A 23083-nucleotide genomic window follows, 5' to 3' on the forward strand; every position below is an offset into this window, starting at 1 on the left:
ACACACACACACACACACACACTTGAACCGGGATTGCCATTGTCGAGCACTATTTTTAAATATTTTTTTATTCTGTTATAAATATCAACTGACCAAAATAGCAGAATTTGTCTTCACTTCACAAAATTTTGGCTTCACTCTTGAAAAAGAAGAAGAAGTGGTTCTTGATATTTTTTAGACATACTTGTAGACCAAATAAAAAATGATTGTACACTTTTATACACTGTTATAATACTATACCAAATGCCAGTGTGCATATGTGTCTGTTTACCTGTCAATATCGCACAAAAGCATAAGCATTTTAGATAAAAAATAATGTTAAAATATATATTTTTCCTTTCATATCAAGCTCTTGTGCAGCCCTACAATGTTGCGCTATAGAATACAGCTGGTCAAATACTGGATTAAAGTAGTTGTCAAGTAATGTACTAGAAAGCCAAGGTTGGGGAGGTAATATTTTTTTATTGGACCAACTTCTATGGGTGAAGGAAACAAGCTTTCAAGCTCCACAGAGCGCTTTTGGTCAGTGTGGAGCTCAAAAATGTGTCTCTTTCATTGAAAGAAGTTGGGCCAATGAAAGATATTACCTCACCCACCTTGTCTTTCTCATATCCTGGGACCGACATGGCTACAGAAATGCTGGAAATAAATAATATGGGAAACTAACAGGACTTTGTTCAAGAAATACATTATTCAATCGTTATTGTTTAGCCAGTGGAGAGCTTATAGTCATTAAATAAAAATGGCGTTGTTATCAGATAAATGATCTGAAGATCACTGGACTAGCGCTAATAGTGGATGATCCAAAGCCCAGTGAAGTCAAAGGAATAAACTCCATTCATGTCCCCGGGTTTTGTATCAGGTCTATAAAAAAAAACCCTGACAGCTCTGACTTTATCAGGCCTCTTGGTAGAGCATCCCGACAAGATTGCAAATTAGTCTAGCCCCAGAGACCAGGGAGCATCAGTAACATCACTGCGTGAATTGCATCACACTAGCTGACTCAGAACTTCACCCACGGCCAGTAGCAATGTTACCAACACAAGTCGGGACAAACTGTGTGGCGAGGAAAGGGGAGAGCAGATCAAAAGGTACTTGAGGAACCAATGCTGGCTCTGAATGTGATTTGGAATCAGGATCAGGAAGCCTTGATCAGTTGTGCACGTGTGTACACGGGAGGTATACCATTCATAGCGTACTTGTACGTTCACTAGTATAGTCATAGGGATGGGTCTTTCCGGCTAGCACCACATCAGGTCATTAAACTGTACTCCCTCAGCACAAATATTCAGAGCTGCACAGACTTGATCGCTATGAGCCTCATCCAAAACCCACTAAAGTCAATATTCAGACTCGCATGTAGTCCAGTGAGCTTTGGACCAGGCCTTACCTTTTCTTAAATGGACACTGCCTGCTGTCACAATTTTACAAATCTTTTTTTTTTACTACTGTTTTATTGAAAAAAAAAAAGAAAAACCCTCAGGAACTTGCAACTGACCCCGTTTCCTTATCAACTACACTCTACCTCCTCTGTATGCTGGCTGGCATGGTAATGTGGGATCGCTCTTCTCTGCTGGCTCCACAAATTGGTACCCCGGTTTGTTATTGTAAGTTTGCTCATAAACACTGGCCTGCTTTATAAATAAAATAAATAAATAACTGCTGGGGGCGAGGAATAAACATTTGCCCTGAAAAAGCCCCTTTGTTGTTCCTCCCGGTCCACACAACATCATGTGGACTTTGCAAACATATAATTATATATATATATATATATATAATTCTGGGGAAGGCTAAAGAAGGGAAGATCAAATTTTGTGGCTGCCGTTTTAACAGGGTCCCTTTAAAACTGTAAGTGCCCCTTTGCAATATAACAGTCTCGGTGCATTAATTGGAAGGGTTTAGATGGTTCAGAATGGGTCCTGCTCAGAGTGATGAGTGGGGAGATCTGGTCACTAGAGCAAGCTGAAAAAGGAAGTCAATGGATTACCAAAAATATCTCCATTGATTGAAGTGAGCAGGTCAGGGGAGATATTATATGGCATTTTTTAGTAATGCCGATAGCGTTACCTTGTATTTATTTTTAGACCTACATATATACATTTTCACATTGGAGGTCTGCAGAACAAAAATAGCTTGATCTCATATCTAATGGTGGACATTAGGTTTTTGGCATCAATTTCTTTTTCCATGTCAGGGTGCCCCAAGAGGTTTGAAATGTCAGCATGTTCTCCCCGCTCTGTATCCAACCTGTATGTCCAGTCAGGGGGAAGATGTTCGTGAGGGTCAAGTCCAAAGAATTATAGCCTTATTTACACTTAGGTGACCTCCTATAAAAGCAGCAGCCCATCACTAACAATGCCGTGGGCACATTTCAATTTTATAATGGAGTGGGACTGGTTATGTTCTTGTGAATGGAGGAAAGAGTGGCCCAGAGTGAAATCTGGCCCCACTGAACTCAATGGCAAAACTCATCTTATAGATGGGGAAAATGAAGTAGAGAAGCTAAGTGACTTTCTCATGGCCACAAAGGGAATCAGTATCAGAGCTTGGATTAGAACTCCAGAGGAACTCGTTGATATGCTAAGAACACATGATCATGCCTCTATGTAGACCACAAGTTCAATGAGAATTTAGTGTGGTCATAAACCCATATGCATGCCTAAGAAATGGATAAGTCTTTTTAATCTACCTACCTATCAAGGTATTCATGACCCTTATCACTGTAGTATCTGAATGCCTTTAGAAAGAGATTTCACCTGCTTGGGAGTGTGTGTGTATAATAGTTAGACAAAAAAGTTTCTAAAATTTTGTATGAAATCTTGGTTATTCTGGTCAGAGTATATCTTCTTGAGATTCAAGTATCAGAGGGGTAGCCGTGTTAGTCTGAATCTGTAAAAAGCAACAGAGGGTTCTGTTAGTCTTAAAGGTGCCACAGGACCCTCTGTTGCTTCTTGAGATTGTAAACTCATTAGAGTGGGGAATGCACCTTTATCTAAGTTTGTGAAGTGCTGGGTAGATTCTCACCATTGTGTGCAGATTTGGTAATAATAATACTAGCAATTAACCTTCCTGATTGTGAGTTTGTGTATTCTTGTCTCATCTCCAGAAGGATTGTTTCTTTCTGAGTCCTGAATGCCAGCAACAGGAAGAGACAAACTATTCCATCTCCAAGTTGTATTGCATACTGCCCTTTGGGAGGAGACTCCTGTTTAAAATACTTCCAGATCTTGGCACATTTTTGGCTGTCACAGACGACTATATTTGGATTATGGGGTAGCAACATGAGAAGCACATGGAACAAAAGCTGTGACCATCAGCAGTTTGCTAACGGTAAACAGTTTTACATCTCTAGAGGTAGAGTGAACCCAGCAGCAACCTTGTAAACAGCAACAGATTACAGTTGGATAAGGCCAGGATAAGGATTGAGGAATCACTGGGTCCAAATCTAGTCCTGCTTTTCTGTGGTTGCCAAAAGTGAATGAGCCCGTATCAACCATCCTGCTTGATCCTGCTGTAATTGATCATTACAGTATCCTCTTAGTTGTCCTATCAGGGTCCTTTGCCTTGAAGAGTACAGAAAGCCACTAAGCTGGCTCCATGCTCCTGAAGATATTTGCACAAGTGTCTGAAATCAGGAGCATCACAAATGGGGGGAAATTGTTCTACTTATTTTTTGGCATGGGATAATACAGGATTCCCTTCCCCCCCCCCCCGCCCGCTTCCCCAATCATCAAGAAGCAGAACTTGTCATCTATCTTTCTGCTGGTCCGTTTAGAAGGTAGTTGTGCGTTTTGAAAGCTAATGGTGCCACCTTGTCTGTTGGAGAGCGTCATCTTTCCCTGAATAATTGTGTCTATTTCTCCCCTTGCCCCACCAACCTTTGAGACATAAATCAATGCTAGAGCAAGTGGAGTCATGACAATGGAATGATCTCCCAGTTCAAGGTGAATCCTGATACCTGACGTATGAGAAGACCATCCACATGCTGAGAATTCCTTGCTAATTTAAGTTGCTAGTTCATCAAAAACATCCTCCCAAACATGCACAGGATGTATTAAGTTATGGTGCGGTAAGCGATCAGCTTGTCACACTGACATTTCAGCTCCTTGCCAGAAAGTACTGGACCTAGTTATCTCTCTCAAGAAATTAGATCTGTAAGTGTCACACTGCAATAAATTTGTGTAACTGGAAACCTCTCCCCAGGCACACGAACATCTGAAGACAACTGAGCATTGCTGTTCCCCAAAGGCGGGTATATAAATACATTCTGGACTAATGAGAGATGGGCCTGAGTCTAAAACCATCAGAGCCGAATATGGGAGAGGTGAAGGATTAATCTCCAGAGCTTTATTCTGCAGCTTGAGCTGTTCTCTATTACTAACTGGTACAGGTTGAATGAGAAGGAATCATATACATGGGCACACTATATTGTTCAAGAATTGTGGCTGATAACTTGGGAGGCTATAAAATGTTCTGATTTAACTGCAGCTCTGGCAGTTCATGGTGCAACCCTCTCAGCTCCTCCAAACTAAGCACCAGACTTCCTACTTGACTTAGGGAACCTCCTAGATGCCATCCAGCTGCTGAAGGGAGAGGTGTTGCTAATTCAATAGGTGGCGCTCTTCTTGCCCAACATGGTGTTAGGAGACTGTGGTGATGGAGATGCTGCTATCGGGATGAGATGTAGAATAAAAGTCAAGATCCTGTGGGAATGTGATCCAGTGGATAGAGTACCAGACTGTAAGTCAGAAGATCTGGGATCTTTTCCGAGCCCTGCCATTGACTCACTGTTTGACCGTGGGCAAGTCAATAAACCTCTCTGTGCCTCAGTTTCCCCATCTGTAAGATGAGACTAATAACCCCCTTCTTTGCAAAGTGCTCTGAGATCTGCTGAGAAAGCCTCTAAGATATGTATTAAGTATTAAAGGTATTTTCCTAAGACTAAGGGTGCTGACCCCACTATCCTGGCGAAAATCCAACTCAAATCAAAGTTGTTTTCAGTGGTTTGTTTGTTTTTTTGTTTTTAAAAAGTTCACACTTTTTTTTTTAAATGTTATTGACATCGGACAACAGAATGATTTACAAATTTGGGTCAAATTTGGCCGCTGGCTTCAATTAAAAAAAAATCATGGAAACAAAAATTTCGGAAATGTTGAAGTGGTTCACCTCAAAATTATCAAAATGAACCATTCTGACATTTTCATTTTGAATCAACATTTTCAAAATGCAACGTCACAAATGCTTTCTTCAACCTGAATGACCTCTTTTTGTTCTTTGAATTCACCGAGAAAAACAAAAAAAAAATTCAGTTTTGGTTGGAAATGAAACAAATTTATTTTTCCAAATGTTTTGGTTTGCAAGCCGAACCAAACAATCAATGATTCATTCAGCTCTACTTGGAAGCTAGTAAATGCAGGTGACTTGGTAATGTATCATAAATCTTATAAAAACCCAACATCACCTTTAAATGGGCTCCTACACTAATTCCGTATTTGCATTAAGGTGGCTTCAAATAGGCAGGAATGCCACCCCACCCGCCGCCCATCCATGCCCATATGAAGAGATCTTCTACAGCCAATATACAGCTACACTAGCCCCCCATCAAACCCTGACATAGGAGACATGTTAGGGACATAGTAGGGTGCACTGCATTACAGCTACTCTCTGGTCTGGGAAGTGGAGTGTAAGTTATAGCAGCCCTCAAGCTAGGAGGAAAGACCTAGAGAGCACGGGGTAAACTGGCCGTTGATAACATATTTTTGTTGGGAATTTATTGTGATGCAAGCAACTCATAGAAAAAAAGAACAAATATGTATTGAAGTATAGCTGCATCTGTGGGCGAGGCAAGGGCTAGTGCTTTGAGCACAGCACTACATCCGGAGCTCCCTGGTTCTTATTTCAACTCTGAGGCTGCCGTCCTCTGTCACCTCAGGCAAGTCCTTAGGGCTAGAGAGTGATTTTCAGCACAGCCCTGAGCAAGAAGCGGTGCGTCAGCTGCACCATCCCAGGAACCATTGTGACCTGTAGACTCTGCGTCACAGTTTCTCTCTGCATCCTCCTTGCTTAGGGGGAAAGACTACAGTAATTAGCTGCTGCCCTATACCGACACATACACGCTGTGCTGAGTGGAGTGCGAGGTGGCATTTAGACTCTGCCCGTTCCCTGCCCATCACTGCCCACTCCACACTCACCTGCTTTGGGGACTAACTGGGCACTCCAAGGCCCCATGGTCCAGCTCATCTGCACAGCGATGCAAGGGAGATTCTTACTCCTTTCATTTCCTTGCATGGATAAGAAATCCAAGTACAGTCTAGCTCAGTGTGGAGAATTCTTTCCTCCCAGAGTTGGTGTATGGAGTGACTGCCTGATGCTTCCCGAGGGCTTTGAATCCAAAGAGAGTTAAGTAGGAATATTTTGGGCAATAGAGGGGAAAGGACCAGAATTCAGTTCCTGTGCACTGTGGACGTGCCATGCAATACAGTATTTCTGCAAGTGCAGTAATATCTGGTTTCACTGTGTATACACTTTAAAAAAAATTAAGTGAAATATTTATTTTCAAGAGCAGCACATTCCCAATTACCTGCTGTGATTGAGGTACGTAACTCTGGTAAGAAAATGTTGAATGTTCTTCCCCTTTAGAAAAAGCAAGTTAAATAATTATTAATAATAAGAGTTGAATTATGGCGACTAAAGAGTTTTCAGTTAGACATTATGTAAAATTCAAACAGTTTTATGTTTACTGAACATGCATAATAAAATAACTATGCTGGTGATTAATTTCTCACCCTTAAAGTTTAATTAAGAACTTTCAGGAAGGTCAGCCTAATAAACCAATCTATAAACCACAATTCAAGCCACTGAAAAATAACTTCCTAGCTTTTGAAAGATGCTTTTTGGGTAGAGATTCAGCCAGATTATCCTGACCGGTTAGAGAAAGGTGTGCGCCCGTTTCATAATATGATGGATGATCTTTGTAGTCTAATGGGTGACGCAAAACAAATCAGTTAAAATAAGTTTCCCATGAAATGAGTCTTGTTTCCCATTCTCAATCGGGGAAATGTGGCAGTAAAGGCAAGTATTGAAGCATGGGCAATGTTGATTATTTTCGTAACTGCACCCATACGATCTTGCCTGTGTCAGGACCCTGCTAGAATGCTAGACTCTGCCTCCAGCAAATGTGCGATCTTCAGGGTGTGGAGGAAAAAAGCAGCTCTCTGACCTTATGGAAGAAAATTGCACGGAACCAAGTTCCTATCTGCATGCGTGTGGGGTGGAATTGTTTTCCCTTTGGTCTCTGTCTGCGTTTTTCATGTGCTGGGATGTGCTCACCTAAAACTTTTGCCCACATGTCAGAGCAGGTTTGCAGATCTGTCAGTGCACAACATGGCCCCTGACTCATGGGTGAAGCGTGTATGGAAAAACCATGCCATGCTTTTACAAATGCTTGTTTTTTTTTTTCTGTGTCTAGTTTTATTTCCCCCACCCCACCCTAGTCCCCATTTTACATAAGTATTCAGTAATAAAAGCTAACTCTGAAAGGAAACAAGCCAGGTGAGCCCTGCAGATTTCACACTGCACACAGAAAGCCTTTTCAGGGGAGTTGTTTGAATAAAAAAAAAAAAAAGATGAAGGTTGGTTGCTCTGATGCCCGTAGGGTAGGGTGCAAAATGGCTGTCTTGCTAAGTTCTCATTCCTATCCTTGCACTGAAAATTCATATGCTGTAGTTTTGAAATAGCTAAGAGAAGTTACTTTAAACAAATTCTCCTCTCAGTTACAACGGTGTAAATCTAGTGTTACTTCACTGAAATCAAACAACAGGGTTCTGCTACAAGGTCTAACTGGTTGCGTTACTCTGGAGTTACACCAATAACAGAAGATAATTTGGCTCATCATGAAAATAAAGAATTTCTGATTTAAATAAATCAAACCATTCCCTTTGTTTGTAGAAATATCTTCAGCAACAACACAGTGATTTAGTAGGCAACATTTCACCCTAGGGTGTCAGGAGGAATAGGAAGTCAATGGAATAATTAACATCTAAGTTAGTAGGCTCACATGCTACCTAATCATCTCTAGAGACCTATACGCAAATCATTTTCTTGAGTCTGATGGTCTTAGGGTGGACCCCAATAGATCTTCCAAAAACATCTGGCAAATGCTTGGCAAAGTCACTTTCCTTCTCTGTAAAATGGGGATATTGATAAGTGACCTCCTTTGTAACATGCTTTGAGACATACTGATGAAAAGCTCTATATAAGAGCTAGGTATCATTGCGGTTTGTACTGGAGAAAAGTATTGAGTTCTAGGTAGTTCTCTAATTAACAAAATTGATTTGCCCTGTCCTAATCTTTGTGTCTTATGTGTACATTGTGTGGGACCTTTCCTGCATTTCCTATTCAGTGACAAGTCACCTCCTCTCTGTCGTGATCTAACAAATACAAGAGCATCTTCAGCAGGATTCTGGGGGCTGATTCTGATCTCCACTGGTTTTACACCAGTGTTCTGTAATTCCAGGGACTTCAGTCAGTTACTCCTAAAATGGTTATAAATTAGAGGAGAATCAGGCTCCATGTCGTCACACTTGGCAAAGGGACTGTACTGGATCAGCATTGTATTTTCCATTCCCAAAGGTAGGGAAAGACGTTTAGATGGAATCTTGCTCTCCGCCAAATTACCAGTTGCCTTAGGTCCTTATTGCTTAGTGATACCTCCTGTTCCAGTATACACAGTCTGCTTTCTCTCGGCACGTTCCTGAGAATCCTGACAGTCAATTTCATCTATTATCTGACTCCTCCCCAAACAGAGTAGTATAAACACCCCCCCCACACACACTTTTCAGCTTTGATGGTTGGTAATTTATTGCAATTTGAAACTTCCCTTTGATTCCTGTAGTTTCTTGTTGATTCTCATCTTTCTATCGTCCTGTCAGGTAAAGTGCATCAACGGACGAAAATGACCCACTCAATAAGTGCTCCCTTGTTGTTCCAGATTTTCCAGCCAGCTGCTTGCAGAACGTGCTTCTCAAATGTTAAAATATGGTCGATTTTCCAATTGCTTTGTTTGACCTTTTAAATGCTCCTTTACTGCCTTAGTCTGTCCCATTAGTATGTTTGTTTGCTCGCTCCTCCAAAAGTTCTTAGCTTGCTCCGTTAGGAATACTCAAGAGAGCTCTGCGCAGACATCTAGCTCTGGCCCCAGTACCATAGTGCTTAAGTATTTATCCTCCCAACTCCTCACATGAGGCAGGGACATATTCTTATCCCTCATCTGACAGGTGGAGAATTGAGGCCTCCAGAGATTAATTGATTTCCCCAAGATCACAAGTGACTCTGGAAACAGAGCCAGATCCCAGGAGTCCCAATCTAATGCTTTGACCACAAGACCATCCTTCCAGCTGTCTGAGCTGTTCATTTATTTCCCACCAGGTTCTGTAGCACACTTACATTTCTCTGCCCTAGACATGCTCGGCGGGAGCAGCCCCTTCCCTCGATAATGCCGATGTGTCGCCTCTATCTTGCTCCATGTTCCGTAGGTTCTGTCTCTTGTGCATGTAGAGCAGTGGTTACAAGTGTGCAAATTGCGTCTTCTGCCCTGTCGGGGGTGGACGCACAGGACGTGTATGTTTTAAATATTGGAAATGCCACCCAGCCTATTACATTCCAGCCAGAATTGTCAGCACTGAGCCCTAGCCCTAAATCACCACTGAATCCCAAATCCCAGGGCAGAGCTGGACACAGCCTGTTCAGCCTCCTTCTGGTGTGGAGCCTCCTTCTGGTGGGAAGCATCCATGAGCAGAGATCCCTCATTAGCTTGGCTGTCTCTGCCCCTCCTCCTGAAGGCTTGGGTGAGTGTGCAAATATAGAACTACCCCCCCCCCCCGTCACCAACATTCCCTGGGAACTTCCCCACCTAAGTCCCGATCCTGCAAAGCGCTTAGCTTCAATCCTGTGTGGAGTGAAAGGGATTACCCGTGTGCTTAAAGATAAGAACAAGCTTTGGGGCCCTAGACTCTTATTTCTCTCGAAGTCCCTGTTGAGGAAACCATGCAGAAGCAAGACACAGCAGATCCCTGCATTTATGTCTGTATTCTCCCTTTGCCAGGACACTGAATTGCTGCTTTGAGGGGGATCATAGCATTGTGTGTTGCTATTTTTCCGGTTTTTGCAACGTTTAAACTGAGGGTTTATAAGGCAGAGCCTGGGGTTGTATCCTGGTAGGGAATTGTTTCCAGCAATGCCTACAAAAATCCTTGTAGAGCTCAGGGGCTATTTCAGCAAGAAATTCCTGAACAGCTCTTCACTCTAGATTAGACCCAGACTGTTTCCTGAGCCACCCAGACAGCGCAGTGCTCAGATTTGGCCAATAGATCCAAAGCACTACGGCCCATAACCATCACTCGCAAACGAATATCATGCCTTTGTGAGTGCCGTGTGACTGCAGGTAAATTATGTGACAGCTGCTTCTGGGAGACGTACATAACCTGATTGACCAGCTTTGGTATTCAAGTGTCTAGCAGAACTTGCTCTGGTTTGGCAAGATGGAGACTGTACTTGTATGCATGTATCTGATCTGGGAAGCTCACTGTTTTGCTGATGTGGATATAAGGTGAAATTCACATGGCCTACACATCACGTAAGTCCCCCATGAGTTCCTGAGTGCTCCTTTGAAAATCCCAGCGATAGGACTTATGTGGTGCCCAGCTCATGTGCTGGTTCTCTGCACAGGGGTGGCTTCTGCCCTGAATGAAAGGGGTAGTTGCTGCAGCTGGTTATTTGGTTTCTGTATGAGTGATCACCTCCCTGCATGGTACATAATGCTGCATTGTGAAGTGTCCCATTTAAGTGCCATACTGACTTACAACATGACCTAATGTAATAATAAAATACATCCTTTGGTTACTATATGTCCTTTAGCAAATCAGTAGACCTATTGTGATGGGCAGGGGAAAGACACTGCAGTGTGTACCATAGGACTCCTCGTGTGAGTAAGGGCTACACACGTGCTTAAGCCTTTGCAGGAGTGGGCCCCAAAGTGCCTGAAATGCAGAACCGTTTTACAAGCTGAATCGTGAAAACTGGAGAGCCCTAAATGAATAAACTTCTCTTTCCCGTTCGCTGAGGAATTAAACATTTGCCAAATATAATTATAAAATTAACATTCATGGGCAGAGAGGAAGAGAAATATTTTCCATAGAAGTCTCTGGGGGATTTGGATTCACATTTCTGGAGTCTTCCTTGGGGAGCATTTACATGCATTCCAGCGCGCCTGTTTCCCTGATTGTAATCCATGATCTATTTAGCAGCAGTGCCTGATGGTTGGAGAGAATTCAGCTCGCTCAATTTGCTCTGGGAGAGCCAAGCCTCAGAGCGCATATCAAAGGCAATGGTGGAGAAACCAGTTCCTATCACCCCAATGCAGCTATGTGCTAGAGATGGGATTGATTCTGAGCCAAACCACCTCAAAAGTCAGGGATGTTCTGATCTGGGGTATTTTTCTGCCCGTTACAAACAGAGGTTGCCGGGGGTGAAATTTGGGTGTGTTTAGATGTGCTACGAGCCCATCTCTACTGTACTAAAAGGCAGTTTACAGAGCACAGGATTTAGACTCACAAGACCTGGGTTCTAATTTCAGCTCTGCTATGTAATGTTGAGCTAATCATTTCATCTCTCTGTACCTCAGTTTCCCCATCTATTAAAGGGATATTCTCTTTAGGTTCTTTCACCAGGCTCCTCTGGGTGGTATGTGACCATAATAATACTTACTCTTCCTTTGTAAAATGCTTTGATAATTCCAGGAGAAAACTGCCATATGACAGTACAGCAAAGTATTATTATTCGTTATGGTTAGTTTAAATTTTTCTATCACCTTTTCTTCCCACTGAAAAGTTGGTTTATGACAAAAGGAATATTTTCATAGAATTTACCTGTGCTCTGTTGGGAAACCCACATCTGAACATTTTCAGTGGAAAACTTCTTGGGTTTTGGCATTTTTGGCCATTTATTTTTATTTTCATTTTTTTGATAAAAAAGTCAAAATTTCCCACTGAAAATTTCCACAAAAAACACCCCCCCCCCCCTATTTTCATTGATATTTTCCGTGGAGTGGGAGGGACATTTTCTGACCAGCTGTGTTATTAATGACCACAGGAGCATGTTAGTTTATTTAGCTAGTGGTTAGCTTTGTTGCAGAGCAATTGCTGCAACAAGTCAATCAAAGCCAAGTTTCTGTCCCATTGTGGAGCCCGTCCTTCACAAAGCTGAAGGGTGACAGGGAGAAGGTCTTCAGTGAGTGCTAGAAGGGAGTGTCTCATGTGTCTTCAGGTACGGATCAGCCCTCTTGTTCCTTGCTACTCCCCTGAAGTCCACTCGGGACTTCACTGTTGCCTGTCTAATTATGGTGAGAGGTGCCCAGATACAGCGGTGATGGGCAACAGAACAAAATCTGATGTCAGATACTTAAAATGTTTCTTTTTATCCACAACACAAAGGCTGCAGATCTCTCTGTCCCAAGGACCTGATCCTGCAATATGAAGCACCCAGCCAGACTAGTGCAGCCAGGTGCTACACTTGGTAGGATCAGAGCCTAATCAGCAAGGTTGTCAGCCTACAAGATATTATCTCCAGGGATAGATCCCAAAATAGATAACTACAATCCAAGAGAGAGAGAGAGAGAGAGAGAGTATTATTTCCTCATAGATATTGGCTCTTTTGCAGTAGCTACATTCACATGGAACAATCTTAACACCATTCAATTGCCAGAACCGTGGCTGGGTACAGTTATCAAGCGGATGCATATCCCATACACATATTTTTTTGCTTATTTTACCAGGCTTATTTTAGTTTAGCTTAAATCCTTTAGGAATCAGACTAAACTGTTCTAAGTCCCCCTTAAAGCAAAATGAGTGTGTCCACTGATTTAAAACGAGTGTTTAAAAACTGATTTTAATTACAAGGAGTGCAACTGTCTTATGTAGACAGTGCCTTAAAGTGCCTTGAGACTTGATTTGCAAAGATAGGAGCTTCACCAAGACAGCTAGAACAACCCAGTACTAAACAAACGCCTTTTCCACCCTCTCCAGCCAAAGCAGACAGATGAAAGATGAAGGATTTGACCAGGAATGGGGCGAGTGCGGGGGGTGGTTGTATAAAGGCTTGTTTACACACAAACTTGCACTGACTTAAGTAAGCTGGCTTAGTTAAGCAAGTGTGTGGACCCTCTTCTTTCAGTCTGTTTCAGTTTAGCTTAAAGCGATTCCTGATCAACTGATGCTGACACAACAAGCCTAGGTCAAACTGAACGAAGTGTTCACATGGCCTTTAGCACTGGTTTCACTAAAGTGGTTTAAAATCACACCTCAAGTTAAACCAGTGGAATCCTGCATGCAGCCAAGCCCTACAGCGCCAATTCTCAAAGGAGGCCGAAGGGAGTTAGGTGCCTAAATCCCACTGACTGTCCAAAAGTGGGACTTTGAAATCTCAGCCTAAATCTTTCCCATGTTCTCTGTATGAAAAAACAGGCATGGGTGGCAAAGATTAAACAAAGGAGAGGGATAAAGGGCCTGCCCCTGCATCCCAAGTCACCCACTGCTGGGTTCAGTGTGAGTTTTGGGGGTGCAAAGAAAGGCAGAACCAGACCCCTCAATCGGCAAATTCCCAGGGATGGAAATGGCAGTGAAGAGAGAAGCAAGCCCCAACTTCCTGTCCTATCCCAGATTAATCACAAAATGGAGAAGGAAAAACTAACCTGGAGGTTCAAGTCCTGTTGTTCAAGTGAATTCATGGGAGTTGTCAAAAATTGAGAAGAGTCTTGCCCGAAGTCCTGAAGAACGTACAGTACGTTGCACAAGATTTAATGTTTCGTTTACCTCCAGCGTCAGTGCACCTCAGGCACTGCCACAGAAATAGATCTGGCACCTCGATTTGTTAGTACATTGCATTTGTGTCCTGTGATGGGTTGGGCTGGAGTGGCCAAATGATCTATCACCTAAGAGCTTTTTTATCCAACCTTGCTGGCTACAGCACAAACTGCTTCTGGTCCTCTCCCATTTCACCAGGGAAGCTGGAGCATTTCATACAGGCAGCAAGGCAGATGATCCATCAGGGACAGATCTGTACTGCAGAGGGTCCCTTCCCTGCAATCTAGAGTGTTTGGCGTGACCCAAGGCTTGGATTTTGGGTTAGGCATCTCAGCCTCACACCTCTGCAGGCGTAATCAGTTAGGTCCCTCTGCACATCTGAAGGGGGGTGGGTGGTTCTGAAATGACAGGCTAATGACAGGAACAGGGGGTCCTCTGCATGCAGGAGGGCCTTCAAAAATTGAAAAATATGACTTTGTGTGACCTCACAGGCTACCTCTGGGTTGTTTCACCCTCCATGCCCCAGCTGTCACTGCAGGACCAGCTGTGGCAGGCTTGGCAGAGTTGGGACTGCAGGCTGAAGGTCTGGTTAGCAGCAGTGCTGAGCACGCATAGTTTCCATTCCCTTCAGCCAGAGTTGTGGGTGCTTCGCATCTTCTTAGCTGAGGACCACGTCAGCTTTACCTGCCTCTGGTAACAAGATGGGTGGTGGTCGCTCTCCAGTGACCAGGCAAGATCCTTTCACATAATAAATTAACGAGGAGATGGGTTCTCGGCATGGGGGTTGCAAACAGGCTTCAGGGGGTAGTGACCTCCCTTCCTTTCTGATACTGCTAAATGGGATGGAGGTCCCAGCTAGTTCCTGGTTAGCTGAGATAAACCTATCCAAGGGTGTCCCAGGATGGAAAAGGGGGAAGACCATTGATTTAGGACAACTGGCATTGTACTAGGGGGTGAATTTCACCCACAGTGTTGCCAGCTCTCATGATTTTATCATAAGCCTCATGATATTTTTAAAGTCCCAACTCCTGGAGTCCTGTTAGTACGTGAGAATCTCAGCATTCATTAAAAAAAAAGTTTCTAGCTCTTGTGGTTTTAGAGAATAGCTTGAAAACATGACTCAGGGGTAACCCGAAAGTTTCAAAGGCCAGGAAACAAAATAAAAAGTTGCCTTTAAAAAAAATAATATTTTTAAAAAAAAAAAAAAAAGTCAGAATTTTTGAGGGCCCAACTCATAAATGTTGAATGCTTGGGGTTGGCAATACAATGTTTATTTTCTGTGCTTGGCTTATTTGTATGGCTTTGTGTGCATTATGAAAAAAGCAGATCACTTTGTTGGACTAGTGCCAAACCAAACTGTAACGTACACTAAAAATTCTATAGTGGAGTGGAACTGAATACAAAGGGGTAAGATATCACTTCAGCAGTACAGGCAGAAAAAAGTACATTACAGAAGAGGAGAATTATATGGTTTATCGCTTGTGTTTATGGCCAGAAAGAAAATACTATATCTATATATCTATAGATATATATTCCCACTGTATATTGCAATTATAGAACAAAACTGAATTACAACTTTATAAATAAAATCCACATATGCTCATTTATGAGAGATTTATTTCTCAACCTTTGAAACGAGGCTCGGCTTGACTTTTTAAAACCGGTCATTTGCTGAAAGCAAGCCTGTAATTCAGGAAGGGGCAAAATCAGAAGTTTGCTGATTTGACTGCCTGACAAATGCCAATCCCTGTACAGCTCTGTTTCACATGAGCATGCAGGATTTCCCAGCTATGGGATATGAGGCAGGGCAGCTGTTTGGGGCATTTTGGAAAATGCACCTAAAGCAACATTTAATAACAACTTGAAAAAATAGTTTTGTTTTTTCCCCGTCATTATTTTAAAAACCACAGTGGCACATAATTAAAATTGAAGAAAGAGTGAATGATCGTTACACACTACAGCCATCAAAGAGCTCCACTCCTGACTTGCTGTGTGCGCAAAAAAAATGTGATTGCTACCCCTATAATGAGCGGGAATCCACAAACAACTGGACTAGAGAGTCTTTAGCTTGTTGGGACAGGATCAGGGCCTATTATAACATGTTTGTTAAAGGCAAGATTGTGAGCTTTTTAGTCACATTGTGTACCTGCTCACTCGCGTCCCATTAATGTCTCGTCTTTTGAGGAGTCTTAGCTCCTCAAAGGTAGTTAGGCACCTACATGCTTTTGAGGCTCTGGGCTGTAGCCCTTTTTGCAAATTTTACTGAAAGGGACTTGCCCCAGACATTCTGAGCCCCCACGCAGGGCCTCACCTATAAAACCTCCTTTCTGCCCATGGAAAATAAATTATAACTTCAGAAGGGCATGTAAATTCCCAACTGCACAAAGAGATGCCTCTAAAGCAGAAGTCCCCAATCTGTGGGGTGCTCCCCCCTTGGGGGGCACGGAGGACCATTCGGGGGGGCGGCTGGGGTCTGGGCAGTGGGGAGGGAGCACCTGTGGATCGGCTGCCAGCCCTGCGCCCAGGGATCTGCTCCCAGCTGTGGTTGCTGGCCGTGGCTCCACTCCTGCCCCCATTTGGCCACCTTACCCCTGTCAGTGTCCCTCTCCCCCGCCCCCTCCCCCCCGAGACAGGAGATGGGAGCGGCGTAAGGTAAAAAGTTTGGGGACCGCTGCTTTAAAGAGAAAGCAAGAGCTGCTGGAGTTCTCAGCTGCCAGGGGTGAAATAGGATTTTAAAAATGTAATGCTGAATCCATAAAGAACCAAGGTTTGGAGTAATAACTGCCTGTATACAGCATATTCTGCGCATGATCCAAAGGAAACCAGCAGCAAGCAATTCTGAGTTCAAAGAAAGATATTGTAGCCACTTTATCTCTCACCTAATACGTGCCATCGGATTTTTAAAGGGCCATGGCTGGGCAATACCTTGCTTTTACGTCTACTCCCCAAAATGGGTTGGTTTTGTCTCTTTTAAAGGTTGGTTTTGGGCTTTTGCTACATGGCCGTCACAGCACACAGCCCAGTTTTCCTTTCACAATAAACAGCTCTAAGTCGACTGAGCGGGCGCCCCGAGGGCGGGGCTGACACTAGATGACAGCTCTGTCTCAGCACTGATCAAGCACCTTTCACTAACACATTCCATCAGTGCTAGACTAGAGACTTGTCAGGCAGGGAGCAAGCAGTGAGTGAAGCAGAGGAAGCATTTACAGTTTGCTCTTGTGAAAGGGGACAAGATAAATCAATAGGAACTGAATTACACGGCCAGTGGCCCTCCCACCTACTTTGGCAACTCTATTCAAATCTGTTGCCTCGAACTTGCCAGAGAACTTATTTGCACTAAGAGTGAGTCAAGTTTTTAAAGCGTGAATGACGCTCATTTCTGGGACCACGTCAAAAACACAGGTGAGAGGAAGAGCTGAAAAGAGACAAAAATGCTGAAAGATAATCCTGGCACATTGATGCTAGATAAATATTGGGTGGGGGGGGGTATGGAAAATTAAATCAAATACAGCTGAGTATAAATGAGAGGATTAACAAACAAACCAATCCGTTTTAACCAAAGCAATAGCAGTACGGCAGGCAGGGGCAGTAATGTAACTATTGGATCAGAAGCCAAATTAAATCAGTTGCGGAAGTGTAATATGCCAGCCAGATCTTACCACTGCCTTTGTGGGTTGAGCTTTTGAGCAACTGGCACAGTACCAGTCAGCCCAAGTTCCCGAAGAACTTGGCAAATGATCAACAAAGGGTCACAATGCCTGTCGCGGTTGGTAAACTGAGGCATAGAGCAGCTATGTGACTTGCAAAACATAGTGTAGCAAGTCAGTAGCAGGCCCAGGCATGGAATTCAGGTGTCCTGGTTCCTAAACTCCTAGTCTTACACTTGTCCCACATGTTCGACTTGGCTGACAGGGACGTCATCGTCATGTCTGTAAAACAGCTGGTTCCAGGCCCAGGAGAGGCTCCATGACCCTAGCACACTTGATTTGGAGAGGTGGAAGGGCTGGACCAGTGTCGTCTGCGCAGCAGAGGTTCGTCCAGCTCTGTTCCAAACCCGCCAAGCAAAGCAGCACACCACAGAAACCCTCGTGGTGACGGGCGCCGCACTATGGAAGGTGTGTAAACTATGGAGTGGCTTTTCCGGATCCTGCCGCTACCCTGGCTCAGAGGCCCTGCAATAGATGTGGGAGCGGGATTCACTTCCTATTGCCTAATCTGCTCTGGTTCCATGTTTGGACCTTCCATTGCTGTCACTAGGTAGGGTGACCAGATAACAAATGTGACAAATCGGAGGGGGCTATGGGGGAGGGGTAATAGGTAGCCTATATAAGGCAATGCCCCCCAATATCGGGACGGTCCTGCTAGTATCGGGACATCTGGTCCCCCTATCATGCAGAACCACACTGCTTGTAGCAGAATGACTGACATCTTGGGGTACATCTACACAGCAAACCAAACAAACAAAACAGCAGCAGCGAGTCTCAGAGCCCAGGACACGCTCTGGGGCTAAATAGAGCCATGCATCTGTTTTGGCTCAGGCTGGAGCTTGGGCTCTGAAACACCTCCTCTGCCCCCAGGCCTCAGAGCCCAAGCGCCAGTCTCAGCTGGAATGGCTACATGACGATTTTTAGCACTATAGCATGAGCCCAAGTCTGTAGACCCCAGGCTCTGAGATTCACTGCTGTGGGTTATTATTATTTTTTTCTGTGTAGATGCACAGGACTGGGACTCAGGAGAGCTGCGGGCTAGCCCAGCGCTGCCACAGATGTCCTGTGTGGTGTACTAAGAACTGATGGAATTGCAAACTGTCATTTTAAGCATGTGTGAGTGGCGGTGGGAGAGGGAGTGTGTTCCTGGTCCTGCTTGCAGGCTAGGGGGCTCTGTAGTGAAGCATTTGGGGAGCAGCAGTCTGAACAAAGCAAGCTTACAGCAAGGTGCGGGATTAGTTATGTGTCTCTGCCTTAAGGACCAGCCTGTTTCCTGCCTCTGTGTTTTCGGGTTCGTGTGTGTAATCATTCTGCATTCTAAGAAATAAAGAAGGCTTATGCTGTAACCTGCCACTAAGAGTAGTTATGTTCCTATCTAACGTGTCTGTGTGTACTCTGTGATCATAAAACCGTGTAACTTTGGGTAAGTCTGTTTCCTTTTGTATTAAGAGAGGATAATATCACCCTGGTTGGTGTTGTGCGGCTCCATTTACATGTGTGAGAGCCTCAGCTAGAAGAAGCTATAGAAGCATAAGAACATAAGAGCTGTCATGCTGGATCAGCCCATAGTCTAATTTACCTAGTATCCTGTCTCCGACAGTGGCTGACACAGTGTACAGACAGGGCAATTATGGAATGAACCACACCTGTCTCCCATGTCTGGCTTTTGGCAATCAGAGGTTTAGGGTCACGCCACACATGGGGTTATGTCCCTGACCATCTTGGTAATAGCCACAAATGGATTTATTCTCTATGAACTTATGCAGTTCTTTTTTGAACCCAGTTATAGTTTTGGCCACCACATCATCCCATAGCAATGAGTTCCACAGGTTAGCTGTGCATTGTGTGAAAAAATACTTCCTCTTGTTTGTATTAAACCTGCTCCTATTCATTTCTTCGGCTGACCCCTGTGTTTTGCACTATGTGAAAGGTAAATAACACGTCTCAATTCACTTTTTCCACACCATTCATGATTTTATAGACCTCTGTCATATCCCCCTTAGTTGTCTTTTCTAAGATGAACAACCTTAATCTTTTTAGTCGCTCCTCATATGGAAGCCATTCTTTACACTGGATCATCTTTGTTGCCCTTCTCTGAACCTTTTCCAGTTCCTCTATATCCTTTTTGAGACAGGGCAACCACAGTATTCAAGGTGTGACCTCACCAGAGATGTATATAGTGGCGTTACATTTTCTATTCCTTTCTTAATAGTGCCTAACATTCTGTCAGCCTTTTTGACTGCTGCTGCACATTGAGCAGACGTGTTCAGAGAATTATTCACAGTGACGCCAAGATCTCTTTCTTGAGTGGTAACAGCTAATTTAGAACCCAGCACTGTATATGTAGAGTTGGGATTATTTGTTCCAATGTGCATTACTTTACACTTATCAACACTGAATTTCATCTGCCATTGTATTGCCCAGTCACCTAGTTACGTGAGATCCTACTCCTCATAGTCTGCTTTGGATTTAACAATCTCGAATAATTTTTTATCGTCGTCCCACTTTGCCACTTCACTGTTCACCCTCTTTCCAGATCATTTATGAATATGTTGAACAGCACAGAGTCCAGGACAGAGCCTTGGGGGACCCCGCTATTTACCTCTCTCCCTTCTGAAAACTGACTATTTATCCTTACCCTTTGTTTCCTCTCTTTCAACCAGTTACTGATCTAAGAGAGGACCTTCCTGCTTACCTCATGGCTACTTAGAATACTTAAGAGCCTTTGGTGAGGGGCCTTGTCAAAGCCTTTTTGAAAATCCAAGTACACATGACGAATTAATAGCAGGGACTGTGCAGTAAAAATCCAGACTGCACATAAAACACATGCCCTGTCAATCAGAAGAGAATTTTGGGCTAGCTCTGCACAACAGGTCTGATGTGCACATCATATGGCAACAACTAATGGTTAGGCATACAGGCTGTAAAATCTTCAAGGCAGGGACCTTGGCCAAGAGTTTTAAAAAATGACTAGCAATTTTGGGAGCCTCCATTTTTGGGTGCCCAACTCAAGACACCTTAAAGGGCCGTGATTTTCAAAGGTTGGTTGCTCAGCACTTTCAGAAAATCTGGCCCCTTTAAGGTATCTCAAATTGGACACCCAAAATCACTAGTCATTTTTGTAAATCTTGACACATTTTTTCATATGCCTTTGTACAGCCCCTAGCACATAGGGACTCCAATCCGGAGTGGGGTATTTGGGCTCTGCTGTGCTATAAACAAACAATAAAAATACTCTTAAGAACAGTACCTAAAGAAATTCTTTCCTACTGAATCACTGCTTGTTTCCTGCAAAACAGAAGGGAGGACTCAGAATTTTTTTTTTTTAATCCTTGAGCGGGTTGTTGTAAACATCTCGAGAAAAGCACTAGCACAGCAATGTTCATGTAGCACTTCAGTCTCGCCTTTCCTGCAACAAACGAGTGGAAGGTAATTCACTTTGAAGTGGTTTCTTTGGTTAGATTAGCTCACTGCACTGGCTTTTCAGTTGTTTACACTTTGGAAATGGAATGTGGCTTGAAGAGCCCAGTGGCAGCCAAGCAGACACGTGTGTAGACTGCTTTTGCAAAGGAAGGACTGAGACATTGAGGTCAAGTGATTCTGGAGGACTTGCTGATTCTAGGCTGTCTCTTACCTTCAGACTGCCTTTGAGGTCTGATGGTGCTGAGCTCCTCCCCTCCCTTGGAGGGGAGGAGAAAGTTGTGAGACTGAACAGGAAGTTAAAGGTGTTCAGCACTGCACAGAGTTAAGCCCTTAGAGTTAGATCCACAAAGGGGCATTCTGAAGAACTGGGCCTGTTCCATGAACTCTCCAAACTAGTTAATATTTCTAAATATCCCTATGTATTACTTGTGTTATGGTGGCGCCTAAGAGCCCCAGTCATGGACCAGAACCCAACGGTGCTAGGTACTGTATAAACAGAACAAAACAATAGCCTCTCCCCCAAAGAGCTTACAATCAAAAGCTAATTTTGATGTTGCTAATGGGAGTCACTTTCCTGACTCCAGGACCCCGAATGCTCCATTCTGTAGGAAGAATTAAAATATAATGGGACAGATGTATCCTGGGGCTACTCCGTTCATTTCAGTGGCTGGATCTGGCCTGAGGTGTCTTCCTCCCGTAAGTCATTTCCCAGCTGTCCCCTCAGATCGTCAGCCTTTTTCCGAATGGGCATTAGCTTCTTGTATGTCTGGGGAAAGGCCTAAGAAGCACAAATCTAAATACCTACCTCCTCCCCCACCCCCACCCCCAACTGTGACATTGTTACCGTCACTAACTAATGAAAGGTACCCTAATGGGTTTGGCTACAAGTCCCTAGCTCAGATTAATGACATTCCTCCGAGTTGAAGGTCTGACATCAAGGCTGACTTCACTAGCTGCAATAATGTAGGCTCTTGAGGAGCTATTACTGACGCAGAGAGTGTTCCAAGTCCAGAAGTTGATATTCAGTCCCTTGGGCTTCCTATGTGCAACTGGAACAGAAATTAAACAGGAGGACCCTGATTAACGCTCAGATTGATTAACTCTACATGGTGGGGCTGGATTAAAAGCATGTATGTCTGGAATCTAAGGCCATGTCTACACTAGCTCTCATGTTAGCAAAACTTTTGTTGCTCAGGGGTGCGTGGCATAAGGTTTGCCAGCATAAGTGCTCATGTTCACAGTGCAATGTTGGCAGGAGATGCTCTCCCACCAACATAGCTACTACCGCTCGTTGAGCCGGTTTTATGATGTCTACGGGAGAGCTCTCTCCTGTCTGCATAATGCGGCTACACGAGCGCTCTTGCCTCTTACAGCGGCACAGATATATCGGTACAGCTGTGCTGCTGTACGCGTGTAAGTGTATTGGCCTAAGAATTCCAGCCATCTTGGGGCCTGATCCTATGCCCAGAGACCTCAATGCCAAAGCTCCCATTGAGCTCAGTGGTTGAGGATCAGGGGACATAGGAGACACACCTAACCTTGAAAACACTCAGTCGGCTTCAGTTCTGGAGCGGCTCTCTCCTGTGATGAGCAGTTGTGGATGCCAATATTCCCCTCTCTGTGCAGGAAAAATGTCCTCACTGGCAACCATGGTGCGGCCCTGAGAGCCGAATGTTGCTTTCTGTGGAGCTTTGAGAAAATGGGAACATGTGTCAGGGAATCACCTGCTGCTTCTCATGTTTTCTGGTTGTCCCCACACCATGCTAATAGAAAAAGGTGTGAGTTCACAAAAGCTGACGGAAGGGAAGGGAAGGGAAGGGACCTACCATATAAGAAAATTGTTCTGATTGGCCCCATCTGGGTGATATAAAATTATATTAACACAAAGTTATCTGTAGTCCCACTTACTCCTCTAACATGTCATTATCCACCTGCTAGTTTCCCATATGGGTCATGGCACAGAAGAGGCCTTTCAGGAGGGACTTGAATGCAGAGGGTAGCGGAGTGGCCTGACAGATGAGCTCAGAAAGAACGTTCCACGATAGGAGGCTGTGTGGAAGAAGGCACAGAGACATTGCCATGCGAAGCTGTCAGACT

The sequence above is a fragment of the Terrapene carolina genome, unplaced genomic scaffold (assembly GCF_002925995.2).
Source record: "Terrapene carolina triunguis isolate 2854851 unplaced genomic scaffold, T_m_triunguis-2.0 Scaffold192, whole genome shotgun sequence".
Lineage (NCBI taxonomy): Eukaryota > Metazoa > Chordata > Testudines > Emydidae > Terrapene > Terrapene triunguis.